Here is a 14,240-nt window from a genome sequence, read left to right as displayed (position 1 = left end):
ATTTATAAATAATAGGGAGATGGAAGGCAGAGAAAGAGAGTGTGAATATATTCTTGTGTCTTTATATGCCTCCTCCTCTTCCCTCTGAGTAAGTTAGAGTTACCGGTGGAAGAGAATAAAGAAAACTACTTCAGAGGGACTTCTCTGGAGGTCCATTGGCTAAGACTCTGTGCTCCCAGTGCAAGGGGACTGGGTTCAGTTCCCGGTCAGGGAACTAAATCCTGCGTGCTGCAGCTGAGGTTCCCACATGCCATTGGTGAGAGTCTGTGCAGCCAAATAAAATTAAAAAAAAAAAAAAAACCTCCTTCAAAAAGGACTATTTTGATTTAGCACAGATGAACATATTTTAGCCAGGTTCAGAAAGTATAGAGTAGTTAACACCTCTAGATTTGAATTCTCACCCTTCCACTTAACATATTATTTCTCTGAAAATTTTATCAACCATAAAAGAAATCTACCTACAAGGTTGCTAGGAAGAGAAAAAGATGATACCTGTAAAATATTTAGCACAGTTCCTGGCACATAGTAGTGCTTAATAAAGTCCTAGGTGGTGGTGATTCTCACCTATAATACTTTGCAAATCGCATTTAGGGAAATTCAGAGTTGGAAACACTCTGGTAGGGCCTCTCTTCATTGCCTTTGGCCTCGTTTTTTTCCTGCCTTCCTCACAGTTATAACTATAAATATCCTTTGACTGAAGATTCCCTGAAACATGTTATCTTTTCATATGGGGCTGATAGCATTAAGTTATTCTCTAATTTGAAGAAGTTGCAAGCCCAGGCTGATTCCTGTTCACTATTCTTTGTTGTAATTTATTCAAGAAGTTGTGTCTGACTCCGATCCCATGGTCTATAGTCCGCCAGGCTCTTCTGTCCATGGGATTTCCCAGGCAGGGATACTGGAGTGCTTGCCATTTCCTTCCCCAGGGGATCTTCCTGACCCAAGGATTGAGCCCACATCTCCTGCAACTCCTGCACTGGCAGGCAGATTCTTTACCACTGAACCACCAGGGCTTCCTCACTATTCTTTGGTGTCTATTTAATTCCCAGTTCCTGAGTAAACATCCCCAAAATCTTCCCAGATTCATATAATCAGCCTTCTGTTTTCAAGCTCCACATCTGAAAAATATCTCATAGAGGATTCCAGTTTCTTGGCCACACTCCCAATCTCTGAGATTGTCTTCACAACATTCACTGACTCTGAAGGTTTGCTTCTCTTTTGAATGCTCTGTGGAAAGTTGTATTTCACTCATCTGTGCTCAATCCTAGTCCTGCTCTCTCCATGATGCTGGAACTGCCCACAAGTGAACAGGAATGTCCATTGCTCCTTGACCTCACAGGTGAACAGCATATTTAAATACCCACCATTGCCTAAACAGCTAACAATTAACACAGCAAATGCCAGGCTGAATTTTCATTTTTACTGTCTTGCGCACCATCTGATATAAGCTGGGAGTTTAGATAAAATTATTCCAGTAAAATGCAGATGAATCAGAAGTTGTTTTTCAGTTTTGTCAATGCAACTTTATCGTGAATTATCAGCATATCTCAGAGATATGGCGAGTTCAGTTCCAGACCACCACAATAAAACAAATACCACAGTAAGACGTTCTATTTGAGTTTTCTGGCTTCTTGGTGCAATACAAGTTATGTTTACACTATACTGTGGCCTATTAATCCAGTAGCATTATGACTCAGAAAAGCATACAGTGATTAAATGTACATACATTAATTAAAAATACTTTATTGTTAGAAAATGCTAACCTTCATCTGACAATGCAGAGTTACCACAAACTTTCAGTTGGTTAAAAAACAAAAATACAGTGTCTGCAAAGCATGAAAAAACCAGGTAATGTTTTAAATGATTATACTACTCCACAAAAAACTTGTCCTACTTTGGTATAACTATCATTCTCTTTATTATCCCATCTTCCTCTGAGCCCTCTGACTACTCCCTGAAGTGTGGTGTTCTGGGGCCGGGTGGGAGAGCAGAGAAATGGTTCTGTTAGGGGAAGCATACTGATTGAAACTGCCCACCCTGACCAGGCACCATAGTAACCATTTGCATGAGTTGTTTATGATTGGAGGTCCTGCTATGGAACACGGAACTAATAAGCCACCACCAACTGGAAGAATTCAGGAAAGGTCAAAAGGAGACACCACAAGTCCGACCACCTCCCAGAATCCCTCTCTCTGGCATCCATCTTGGCTGAACAAGGCATGCACCACCAGGAAGGACTCTTGAGTCAGAATGACTGGCTAAGGACAACCCGGAAACTAATCCCATCACCATAAAACCCGAGACTGCAAGCCATGTGTCAGAGCTGTTCTCCTGGGTTCCCTTACCCTACTGTTCTCCACCTGGTGCCCTTTCCCAATAAAATCTCTTGCTTTGTCAGCAGATGTGTCTCCTCAGACAATTCATTTCCGAGTGTTAGACAAGAGCCCAGGTTCGGGCCCTGGAAGGGGTCCCCTTTCCTATAACAATTCTGGCGTTAAGTGGGAATTGCATAGTAACAGGGAAAGGCTGAGTCCAGGACCAGACATTTAGTTGCACACAGTAATGACTAAAGCTACCTGAGCTGTGTAATCAGAGAGCAAGCTGAGAGAGGCCAGAGAAAGTCCCAACCCCAAAAGGGCGATTTTCTGTCCAATCTCTACAGTCTAGAATACAGATGTCTAGGCCCTCATGTCAACCCTTCAGATTCTGTAATTCTGTAAAAGACGCTAGAAAAGGTTACTGGATTCTGATTCAAAAACAGAGTTAATCTATTCTCAGTATTATAATTGTCATTGCACTGTACATTGTATGCTCAATAAGACCAGGAACTGTTAAATAAATACATGTTTTACCTGCATTTATGCTTACTGAAACCATTTTATATACAGGAAAAATGGAAGCCTGCCCAAGACTGTGCAACAACTAAAGGTTAAGTTGGGATTCAAGTCTTGGGTCTCCAAATTCCATATTACTTTTCAGTATGCCTGCCTCTTGCTGCTGTTGCCATAAATACAATCTACTTTTTCTGATTTGTCTTGGTTCAGGCTATTATAACAGAGTACCATAAACTGAGGGACTTATTAAAAAACCACAAATTTATTTCCCACAGTTCTGGAGTCTGGGAAGCCTAGACTTCAAGGTGATGGCAGATTCACTGTCTGGTGAGAACACACCCTCTGGTTCACAGACAGCAGTCTTCTTGCTGTGTCCTCATATAGGGGAAGGACGTGGGAGCTCTCTAAGGTCTCTTTTATAGGAGCACTAATCCCATCATGAGGGCTCCACCTTCATGACCAACCTTTTGGCACCAGGGACCAGTTTCATGGAAGACAATTTTTCCATGGACTGGGATGGGGGCGTGGCTTCAGGATGATTCAAGAATATTACATTTACTGTGCACTTTATCTCTATTTTTTTTTTATTTTTAAACTTTACAATATTGTATTGGTTTTGCCAAATATCGAAATGAAACCACCACAGGTATACATGTGTTCCCCATCCTGAACCCTCCTCCCTCCTGCCTCCCCATACCATCCCTCTGGGTCGTCCCAGTGCACCAGCCCCAAGCATCCAGTATCGTGCATTGAACCTGGACTGGCAACTCATTTCATACATGATATTATACATGTTTCAATGCCATTCTCCCAAATCTTCCCACCCTCTCCCTCTCCCACAGAGTCCATAAGACTGTTCTATACATCAGTGTCTCTTTTGCTGTCTTGTACACAGGGTTATTGTTTACACTGTGATATATAATGAAATAATTATATATATATATATATAAAATGAAATAACTTATCATAATGCAGAATCAGTGGGAGCCCTGAGCTCAATCTCCTGCTGAGATTGAGGCCTGGGAGGTTGAGGACCCCTGACCTAACCACCTTCCAAAGGTTCTACTTCCAAATGCAGTCTTATGAGGAATTAGATTTCAAAATATTTTGGGCAGTGGGAGAAGACACAAAATTCAATCCCTAGGCAGGGCATTAAAGTTGAACAATTCAGCATAGGGCTTAGCTCAACTCCGAACTCAGTTGGCAGAGACCTACCAAGACAGGAGACAAAGGACATTATCTCTGCAACTCATCCCCTATGTCATTCTGCAGTCAGGAAATGGGTGCTACATGAAAAATTACCCCAGAGCTCCCCTCCTGGTAGGTTGCTAACATTTCTCCACACTCATGCCATTCTAACAGAGTTCACACAAAACACTGGGACAAAAGGTTCTAAAGCTCTAACTAAGGTTTGTGGATGTTGTTGCTACTACGCCTATATATCTATGTTAGGCGTGATAAAGATATGTGTCTTTTCTTTTTCAGCCTAAACTTACATTTGTAAAACCATGACAAACCACCACAAAGAAATGAAATTGAAGGTAGAATTTTGTAGGATCTCCTTCAGAGTTCTGCAGCTTGGATTAGGATTATTTGTTTGCTTAAATTAGAAGTCTGTATCTAAGCAGTCACTAAGAAACGGGGCTCAGCTGCTTTTAGAGTGGCCATTTTCAGATTTCAAGGACCCTTAAATACATGGAACAGCCTAAGCAGAGAAGAATGCACACCCAGCACCACTCCAACCCACTGACGGATATCATATGAATTGGAAGGTGATCAGGACTCTTTCCTCCTACCACTAATGGGATAAATGCATATGCTGAATTTCCAGGAGAGACGAAAGAATGCACAGCAGGAGAAACATCTGAACACTCCTGCCCCAAATTTATGCCGCCCCTAACTGTCTATTCATCTGCTTCTGAAATGAGTATGTCAAGACAAACAAGCCAATCTTTCTTGGAAACTGCATCAGCCGCCAGAGCACCATAAGTGCACCGTAGTCCAAGCTGTTCAGCTTGACCATGAAACACCTGACCTCTGTCAGTCTCTCTTCCATGAGTGATCACATTTTCTTCATCTGGTAAATCAGAAAATTCTTCTCTATAAAGACAGGATGATGGATTCATAATCTACTACCTGCCAAAGGATCATCAGTTTCTCTAGGGAAAATATCCAGAACCTTTATGAATAGTAGTGGACAGAAATGTGCCCTCCTACCGTTTTCTTTTTTTGGCCAATTGGCAGTTACTGAAAGACTAAGGGCATCAGAAAACACTGCTCCAAAGCCTCAGTATTCCAAAAATGTGCAATCATGGCACAGAATATTTCATTTGGTCTTTGGTGTGAATATAAATTCTCTCCCTTATCCTCTTAGAAAAATCCTATGCAGGGTGAATCCTTTGTCTTTAAAAATAGGACACCCCCAAATACTCCTAAGCCACAAGCAGTAATTTAGGAAGTGTTTTTAGAAACACACAAAAAGGCCAAAGCCACCATGGCAAAGAAACTTTTTAATAGATTGAGGGTGTTTATTAAACCTCTCATTAGATTCCCACGGGCATAAAATGCCTCTGAAGAATAAGTTGAAGACAGGGGTATGTCCCATGACCACTGGATGACCTCCCCTGCTTTACGGCTCCGATGCTCTGCTCTGTTGGCAAGACACACAATGTGGAAGGGTCCTGGCATTTAAACAGAGGCCGTTTGAACACTCTCTACATGTGACCCCAGAGCTGGAGACTCCGTGAGACACATGTCCTCACTCAACTCATGTTTAAATCTGGACCTTGTTTCTTTCTTTAAGACAGGCTATTTTAAAACTAGTTTTAGGTTTATAGGAAAATTGAGCAGAAAGTATGGGGATTTCTCCTATACCTCTTGCCCTTGCACATGCTTAGCCCCTCTGTCTACATTCAGCAACAAAGTGGTACGTGTGTTACAAGCAATAAAGCTGCACTGACACATCATTACAATCCGAGGTCTATAGATTTATTACAGTTCAATCTTGCTATTGTTTCGTCTACGGGTTTTGACAGAGGCATAATCATATACATCTACCATTTATAGCAGCACACAGAATGGTTTCACTTCCCTAAAAATCTTCTATGTTCCATCTAGCCATCCCTCCTCAAACCCACCCCTACCCTCAACCCTGATGATCATTGATCTTTTTACTGTCTGCACAGTGTTGCCTTTTGAAACACATCATATAGTTGGAACCATTCTATATGGAAGCTTTTTTCAGATTGGCTTCTCTTGTTTGGTAATATGCATTTGAGGTTCTTCTAAATCTTTCCATGACTTGATAGCAAATCCGTTTCATATGGAGTAACATTTCATTATCTGGATGTACCACAGTTTATTTATCCATTCACTTACTCAGGGAATCGTGGTTGCTTCCAAGTTTCGGAAATTATGTAGAATTCCACTATAAACATTCATGTGCAGGTTTCCGTGTGACATAAGTTTTCAACTCATTTGGATAAATACAAAAGAATACAATCGGTAGATCACATGGTAAGAGTGTGCTTTGTAAGAAACCACCAAACTGTCTTCCAAAGTGGCCCTTTTTTTTTTTTTTTAAACCCAGAAGAAATTGTCTTGGGGCTCCAAATTTCTCATGTTCATGGCACCATCATCTTCATAAGATGCCTCTGGATAGAGGCAGCCCTGGGGCTGAGAAAACTGGGTCTCCTTTCTTACTTCTCAGATCTCCGGGCAGGGCTCCTGGAAAAAGATTGTGGCACTGGGCAGTATACACTTACCAGGTGTCAAAAGTCCTATCCATGGACATCCCTGGTGGTCCAGCAGTTGAGAATCCACCTTCCAGTGCTGGGGGTGCAGATTTGATCCCTGGTCAGGGAACTTAGTTCCCACATGCCTCGGGGCACCTAAGCCCGCATATTGCAACTACTGAGCTTGTACACCGCAAGGAAGACCCGACACAGCCAAAAATAAATATTTTTTTTAAAAGACCCTATCCAGAATCCTTCTCACATCTGTTTCATGTCAGGAGGAGACTGCACCCCAATCACAGTTTAGTCAGTGTAATTTTATTGGCAGCAGTTCCTCCCCAAACGAAAGCCAAACTTAAGGATTACAAATCACAAAAGTTTTTCAACAATTTGCATGTTGGGCTGTCAGGTTGCTCACCCTTAGTACTTGGTCATTTTCCATCCAGCTCTAGGATTTTCTCAGGTTGAGAAATACTTCTTTGTCATCAGTTAGGCTGACGGGTCTGGAGCAGGACAAAAATCTCTAGAGATTCAAATGTCCACATGTTCAAGAATTCTTAATTGGACTCCCCTGGTGGTCCAGTGATTAAGAATCCACCTGCCGATGCAAGGGACACGGGTTCAATCCACGGTCCGGGAAGATCTCACATCCCCCAGGGCAACTAAGCTCAAGTGCTGCAGCAACTGAGCTTGCACACCTGAGAGCCTGTGCTCTGCAACAAGAGAAGCCACTGCAATGAGAAACCTGCCCACTGCAGCTAGAGAACAGCCCCCCCACCTCATCTAGAGAAAGCCCACGTGCAGCAATGGAGACCCAGCGCAGCCATAAATGAATGACGGAATAAATAAACAAAAAACAGAAGTGAAAGGGGTCTAGTTCTCAGGTACAACAAGGGAAGCCATAGTCAGGCGGGTCACTGCCCATAACCTTGGGCAGGGCCGGCTCATCCAATGGTGGGCACCCTGGCTCGTGCCCACACACAAAAAAAAGAATTCTGAATGAGTGAAGGGACAGACAGGGTCACTTTCCACTGCCATCCATGGCACACATCCCTCTCCTGGAGAGATTCAGATACACACACATCCTCTTATGGACCTGGGCAGGCCCCACTGAGACTGTGGGTCTCACAATCAATGACCAAATGATAAATCACTGCCACTCATACCTGCTCAGGATTCTCTTAAGGACACATCCTTGCCAGAAAATATCAACATGTCAATCCCCACAGTCCAAAGAAATACAGAAGTAAACCTGGGACATCAAAATAATGAAACACATGGATCTTAATATCCTCAACATAACTGGCTGGCCTTTGATTAGCAACTTATAAAACAGGATCTAACTATGAATGTTGGGATTAGTAAATTTGAAATTCTTTGGCTGACTTTGAAGAAAATGTAAGGTATACTTGTATTTGAGGACTACGATCTTGAGAACTTGTTGATATAAGTATTAAAAAAAACAAAAACAAAAAAAACCTGTGCTGTGAACTGCATTTCTGAATAACAGAAGTGAAAAGAGGTTAGTTCTTGGTTAATAAGATGCAGAAGAGAAGGTTAGACTGCACGGTCATACTAATTATACAGGAGGATTCAGAAATGGATCCTATGCAAATCTTTGAGCTGAGGACGGCAGCCTAGAGCAATAGAGGAAATCAGGATCACATGCAGATCAGAAGGGACAATGGGAAACAGGGATATTGGAATCCAAAGAGTTGTGTATAAAGAGGCTGCTGCACAGCCTTGACTTTCAGAGACAAACACCATCAACCTGTAGCAACAGGACAGGGAGGCAGAGAAGGGAATAACTATCCCAAACTCCTCCTCTCCCCTCCTCCGGTAGCCTGCCTCTGTCTCTTTCTGGTAGAACCCTAAAAGGGAGACGGAACAAGGGTAGCCTATGATGCAGAAATTAGCCAGAAGGAGCAATTGTCTTAGCTAAGTTTAAATCTACACAAACTCTGTTTCTTATTAGCATGATTAAAGCTCTTCTCTTTAATATCCAGCTGCTTAACTAACCTTTTGGTTTAATCACAAAGGAATGTAACTCTTAACAGTAAAGCTTTTGGTGACCACAAACTTTATGCAACATTTGTTACAGGAAATCATATTCATTCACTTAAATAAAAAATGTTTGTCATCAGAAGATAAATTTATACACTTAAGTTATGGATGTGTTCACCAACATCAACCTTATAATCCATCCAGCCACCTGTAAATGAACTCATCCTTCTTGTGTTCATGAAATGCATCATATGGATTTTCTTTTAAGCAGGGAGCATTTTGGCTACCTTCCTTTTATAGCTGTAGAAAGAAAAGTAATCTCATTCCTTACATATTCATCTAAATATATCACAAAGTTACTTTGCTTTTTTTAAAATAACATAAATCTGTTACCTCCTGTTTGGAGAACTTCTCTGTTCTTTGATATTTACTTAAGTCATGGTTAAACTTCTTAGACCTTCAAACATAGAGGAAAATTCTGAATTATCAGGATTTTATATAATAAATTGTCTTTTACTTATAATCACCCCCCAAAAAGTGACTCTGGACCTCTGCAGGATACTCAAAGCAATTACCTGGAATTAGGGAAATAAGAAAATATGTATGTACGTATGTATGTATGTGTCTCTTCAAAACTAATCTGCCTATAGGCAATGTCAATGAAAGGATGGGGTACAGATCTGAAATGTTCAGGGCCCCCTGTTTTCCTTATGCTTAACTCTGCTGACATATGTAAGATCTGTGATAACAGGACTATGGGAAATTGACTTAGTAGCACTCCTTCACACGCACTCACCTAAGACAATAATACAGGAACACAGTAAAGTACATTTGCCTCTGACACAGGCACAACAAAGCAAACAAATTTTATTGCAATCAAACATCATTTTTATGCTTCTTGTTTTAAAATGCAAATTCTATGCAGCTTTCTTTGTAAATTTATATGTCCACCAAATATTTTTTAAAATGAATTTATTGTCCACATAGTATACATAGTATGGCTCAGCAAGTAGTTATGGGTCAGTTCTAGAACCTTTTCTGTAAGATCCCACTCTGTGCTTACTGATCCCATTTTCCAAGGTCTTCCTCTCAATCCAAGCCCTGTACTCCGCAGATTTTAGAAGAGATCTGGTGGTGGTGATGTTTATCAATGCATGTCTGCTAAGTCACCAGGCTCCTCTGTCCGTGGAATTCTCCAGGCAAGAATACTAGAGTGGGTTGTCATGCCCTCCAGGGATCTTCCTGACCCAGGGATCCAACCCGAACCTCTTACGTCTTCTACATTGGCAGGCAGGTTCTTTTACTACCAGTGCCATTAGCAATACATTTGCTCAAAGTCAGATGTTATTCCTTATTTTCCTTTCTTGCCTGGAGGATCCCATGGACGGAGCAGCCTGGTGGGCTGCAGTCCATGGGGTCGCGAAGAGTCAGACATGACTGAGCGTCTTCACTTTCACTTTTCACTTTCATGCATTGGAGAAGGAAATGGCAACCCACTCCAGTGTTCTTGCCTGGAGAATCCCAGGGATGGCGGAGCCTGGTGGGCTGCCATCTATGGGGTCGCACAGAGTCAGACACGAGTGACGCGACTTACATTTTACACTTAACCTCACCTTGATCTGATCCTGTACAACCTGCCCTGACCCTTTCTAGGTAGTCAATGTTAAACACTAGTACACATCCTTCCACACCTTTCCCCATAATCATAAAATTACACACACACTCACAAACACAAGTACCTAGGTTTGAGGGACTATCTTACACAATAGATTTTCACCTTATAGTCTCTGCATCTACCATTTCACACTTACACATGTAAATCTCACCAAGAAAGTTGACATAGATTTACTCATTCTTTAGTCATACATACATATTTGATACTTTAATGCTAAGTTCAACCTCATCCACTATCACCACTCCCTCATTCTTTTTGGCCTTTGGTCTCTCTTATCCATCCTTCTATTTCCAAACTATCATTTCAAGGGACTTCCCTGGTGGCTCAGAAGGTAAAGCATCTGCCTACAATGTGGGGGACCCAGGTTTGATCCCTGAGTTGGGAAGATCCTCTGGAGAAGGAAATGGCAACCCACTCTTGGAAAATCCCATGGACCGAGGAGCATGGTAGGCTATAGTCCATGGGGTTGCAAAGAGTTGGACGCAACTGAGCAACTTCACTTTCACTTTTCATCATTTCAAGTGTGTTTCATCAAACTGAATGCATCTGCTTTCCTTTTTTAAGAATCCAGTCTCTCAACATCTATCTTTCAATAAGAGAATTTGCCAAGTCATACTGAATGCAACAATTTACATACTTTATTTTACTCCTTACATCTCACTTGGTTTGTTCATTTTTACTTTGTTTTTGCTTACTCATTCTTTCTTCTTGCTTTGGCTGTTTTGCTAGTTATTCCCTTTTCCCCCCTGTATTTAATTTGAAATTCGGTACTTTTCCACTCTGTCAGTGTTTACCTTCTTTTTTCCAGCACTCATAATCAAGCTCTTATTTACCTCTTTTTGTATGAAACCAAAATAACAACTATTTCTCCCAACTGAGATGAGCTATTTCCCATTGTTTTCTTTCCCTTCCCCAAGGAGACCACTAAAAGGCTTTTCTTTCTCCACTGCTTGGTGCTGAGTTCTGTAGAATGCTTCACTATTCTTTATTCCCCCAACTTCAACACCTAAATCCTTTTTTAGGTAAAAATTTAGTAACCTGCCGCCTCCCTTTCCATATGTCCCTTTTGCTTTGACAATTTATATTCAGCACTTAACTTGTACATTTCTTGTTACAGTATCATTAGCCATTTGCATGTACTTAATGTGATTTGCATAAATTTACATCTGCTCTCGCACATGTTTAATACTATTTGCATATATTTACATCTGTTTATATATGCATGCTTGCCATTCCTTTTCTTCACCTACATTAAGGTTTCTTTCTTTCTCTCTTTCTTCTTTCTTTTTTTTACAGTATCTGCCCCATTTAGAGTGTATACCTGATAGTTTCTCAGAATCCTCACAGATCTACAAATATTTCCTATACCTTAGCAAATGAATTATATCAACAGCCTCAGCTTGCAGAACTTTCCTCCCAGTTCAGTTCAGTCACTCAATTGTGTCTGGCTCTTTGTGACCCAATACTTCCTCCCAGTAGTCTATAGCAATTAGTCCACCATCTTGCCTTAGAATTCCAATATTATATTTCTTCCTTTGTAAAAACTCTGTTTTTTTCCAATCTAGTAACCTGCAAGATTTTCTGTTTGCATCTTCCACCTTATCAAGGCCTTTCCCTGGTAGCTCAGCTAGTAAAGAATCCACGTGCAATGCAGGAGACCCCAGTTCAATTCCTGAGTCAGGAATATCCCCTGGAGAAAGGATAGGCTACCCGCTCCAGTATTCTTGGGCTTCCCTAGTGGCTCGGATGGTAAAGAATCTGCCCACAATGTGGGAGATCTGAGTTCAATTCCTGGGTTGGGAAGATCCCCTAGAGGAGGGCATGGAATACGTTGTCAAAAATTTTCTAAGTCTATTCTTCATATTTTCAGCCTTTTTCTATTGTCTTATACATTTTCCTGAATTTCTTTTAAGACCTTGCTAAACTAAAAAAGTTTCCATTTAAAATTATGTTTTACTTAACCCCACCCTCTTTCAGCATGTTACCACATTCTATTTTCTTCTTCCTACACTTTTTAAATGAGACCAGGTGGCTCAGTGATAAAGAATCTGCCTCCCAATGAAGGAGATGCAACTGACCAGGGGTTGATCTCTGGGTTGGGAAGATCCCTGGAGAAGGAAATGGCAACTCACTCCAGTATTCTTGCCTGGAAAATCTCATGAACAGAGGAGCCTGGCAGACTAGAGTCCATGGGGTCATAAAGAGTCAGACACAACTGAGTTACACACACAGGCAGGGAGGCAATGAATTTTTACACTCTCATTCACTCTCCAATACATGCTTGGTGCATTCTGTGTCATGGGCATTTTTAGATGTTGGGGATGCAATAATAATACATTTTAAAAAGACAAAAATGCTTGCTGTTACTGAACTTGTTTTCATTTTTCATTCTTTCTTCTACCCACTGAAATCAACCCCTCGCATCCCCTCTGTCCCTGCCCTGTCCAAGGCTGCTCTAGCAAAGTTCAGGAATGAACTCCCAAACCTCAGTGATCTACAACATTTGACACTTTTCTCAACATCTTCTTGACTGTGATAATGAGATTGTATCTATTAGAATAACAGTCATTACAAATAAAGAACTCAACTAAAATTGGCCTAAACAGTAATTTATAAGGTATTATTATTGGAATTTTCAGTTATGGAAGGTGTCAGGGCTGATTTGATTAGGCAGCTCACCAAGAACTTGGTTTCTTTCCTTGGATTCTGGTTCTCCGATGTCAGTTTTATTCTAGGTCATAACAGTTCCAATTTTCACATTAATAGGCCATACCTATTAATCAGAAGGAAGAGCTTGCCTTTTAGGAGCTTTTTCATTTCCAAAAAAAAACCTCCAGCAAACATCGCATCATGTCTAATTAAATTTAATTGGGTCTCTTCCCCTTTCCTAAACTAATTATTCTCACCCTAGAAATGTTCTGATTGTCTTAGGATTGGGTTATTTGAACCTATCATTGTGGCAGTGGTATAGGATTACTCTGAATAGCTGTATAAACCAGGGCTCACCCCTAGGGCTGAGTCTGAGTCAGCTTTTGAGGACACACATCAGCAGCATAATGGAAAGATGTGTGGATCCCCAAGCAAAAATCTGGGTACTGTGAGGAAGGGAAAAGCGGGGGAACTATTGCTCAGTTGACCATAAACAAATGCCAATCAGTTTCCCCCTAGACCATCAATTAAACTTTGTGGCTTTCTAGAATTTCATCTACAGCAATTTGGGGTATTTTCATCTACTTCATGACTTTAACTACGAACTCTATGATAGGCACTCTCAAATTTATGTCTGAAATCTCAGCTTCTTTCCTGGAATCTAATTTGTATTTCCAGCTACAAGCCAACTGTCTTGGCTCATTAGTATTTCAAACTTAACCTGTCCAATACTTGCATAGACATCGTAGTAATCCAAAAGAGAAATCTGACAATAATCTTTGACAATCATCACTTTTTCTTGTTAATACTTTCTCCAATATCAGGGAGCTTCTTGCACCAAATATCTGGACCTTCTTTACCAATGTGGACCTTGTTTAGGTGAATATTACAGTCACTTAACACACCTGAGACTTTTGTCGAGGAAAAGATCAACATTTAAACTTTGCTGCTGACTACATGCTTTATCATAAAGCTCTGTGCACTTATACAACATCAAGTCAATGTGGTAAACCAGCTTGTTTAGTCACTTAGTTGTGCCCAACTCTCTTGCAACCCCATGGGCTGTAACCTGCCAGGCTCCTTGTCCGTGGGATGTCCCAGGCAAGAATACCAGAGTGGGTTGCCATTTCCTTCTCCAGGGGATCTTCCCGACCCAAGGTTCGAACCCACCTCTCCTGCATTGGCAGGTGGATTCTTTAACACTGAGCCACCAGGGAAGTGCAGTAATCCAGCTTAGTCACATGGGAAGGTTCCTGTCATTACCTTTTGTTCTTAGACTTTCCTTGGAATCTTGACCAGAACTAAGGAATGAAAATACCTTGTTTTTTCATGTCTCTGTAGCAC

General features: G+C 41.2%; 1 long non-coding RNA gene across 8 annotated transcripts in view; it reads right to left on the bottom strand.

Annotated features, from left to right (window-relative positions):
* Nucleotides 1–14,240, bottom strand: part of LOC147359196 (uncharacterized) — a 224,404-nt gene that overhangs the window by 70,691 nt on the left and 139,473 nt on the right. For all 8 annotated transcript variants that reach the window (XR_015140589.1, XR_015140590.1, XR_015140594.1 and 5 more), the window contains one exon: nucleotides 6,987–7,166. This is a non-coding gene — a long non-coding RNA (uncharacterized LOC147359196). The remainder of the gene's footprint in view (nucleotides 1–6,986; nucleotides 7,167–14,240) is intronic.

Source organism: Bos grunniens, chromosome 14 (assembly GCF_055505025.1).
Source record: "Bos grunniens cultivar Pamir isolate PY7600 chromosome 14, Bosgru_T2T1.0, whole genome shotgun sequence".
NCBI classification, from domain to species: Eukaryota; Metazoa; Chordata; class Mammalia; order Artiodactyla; family Bovidae; genus Bos; species Bos grunniens.
This window is presented reverse-complemented; position numbering and strand designations above follow the sequence as displayed.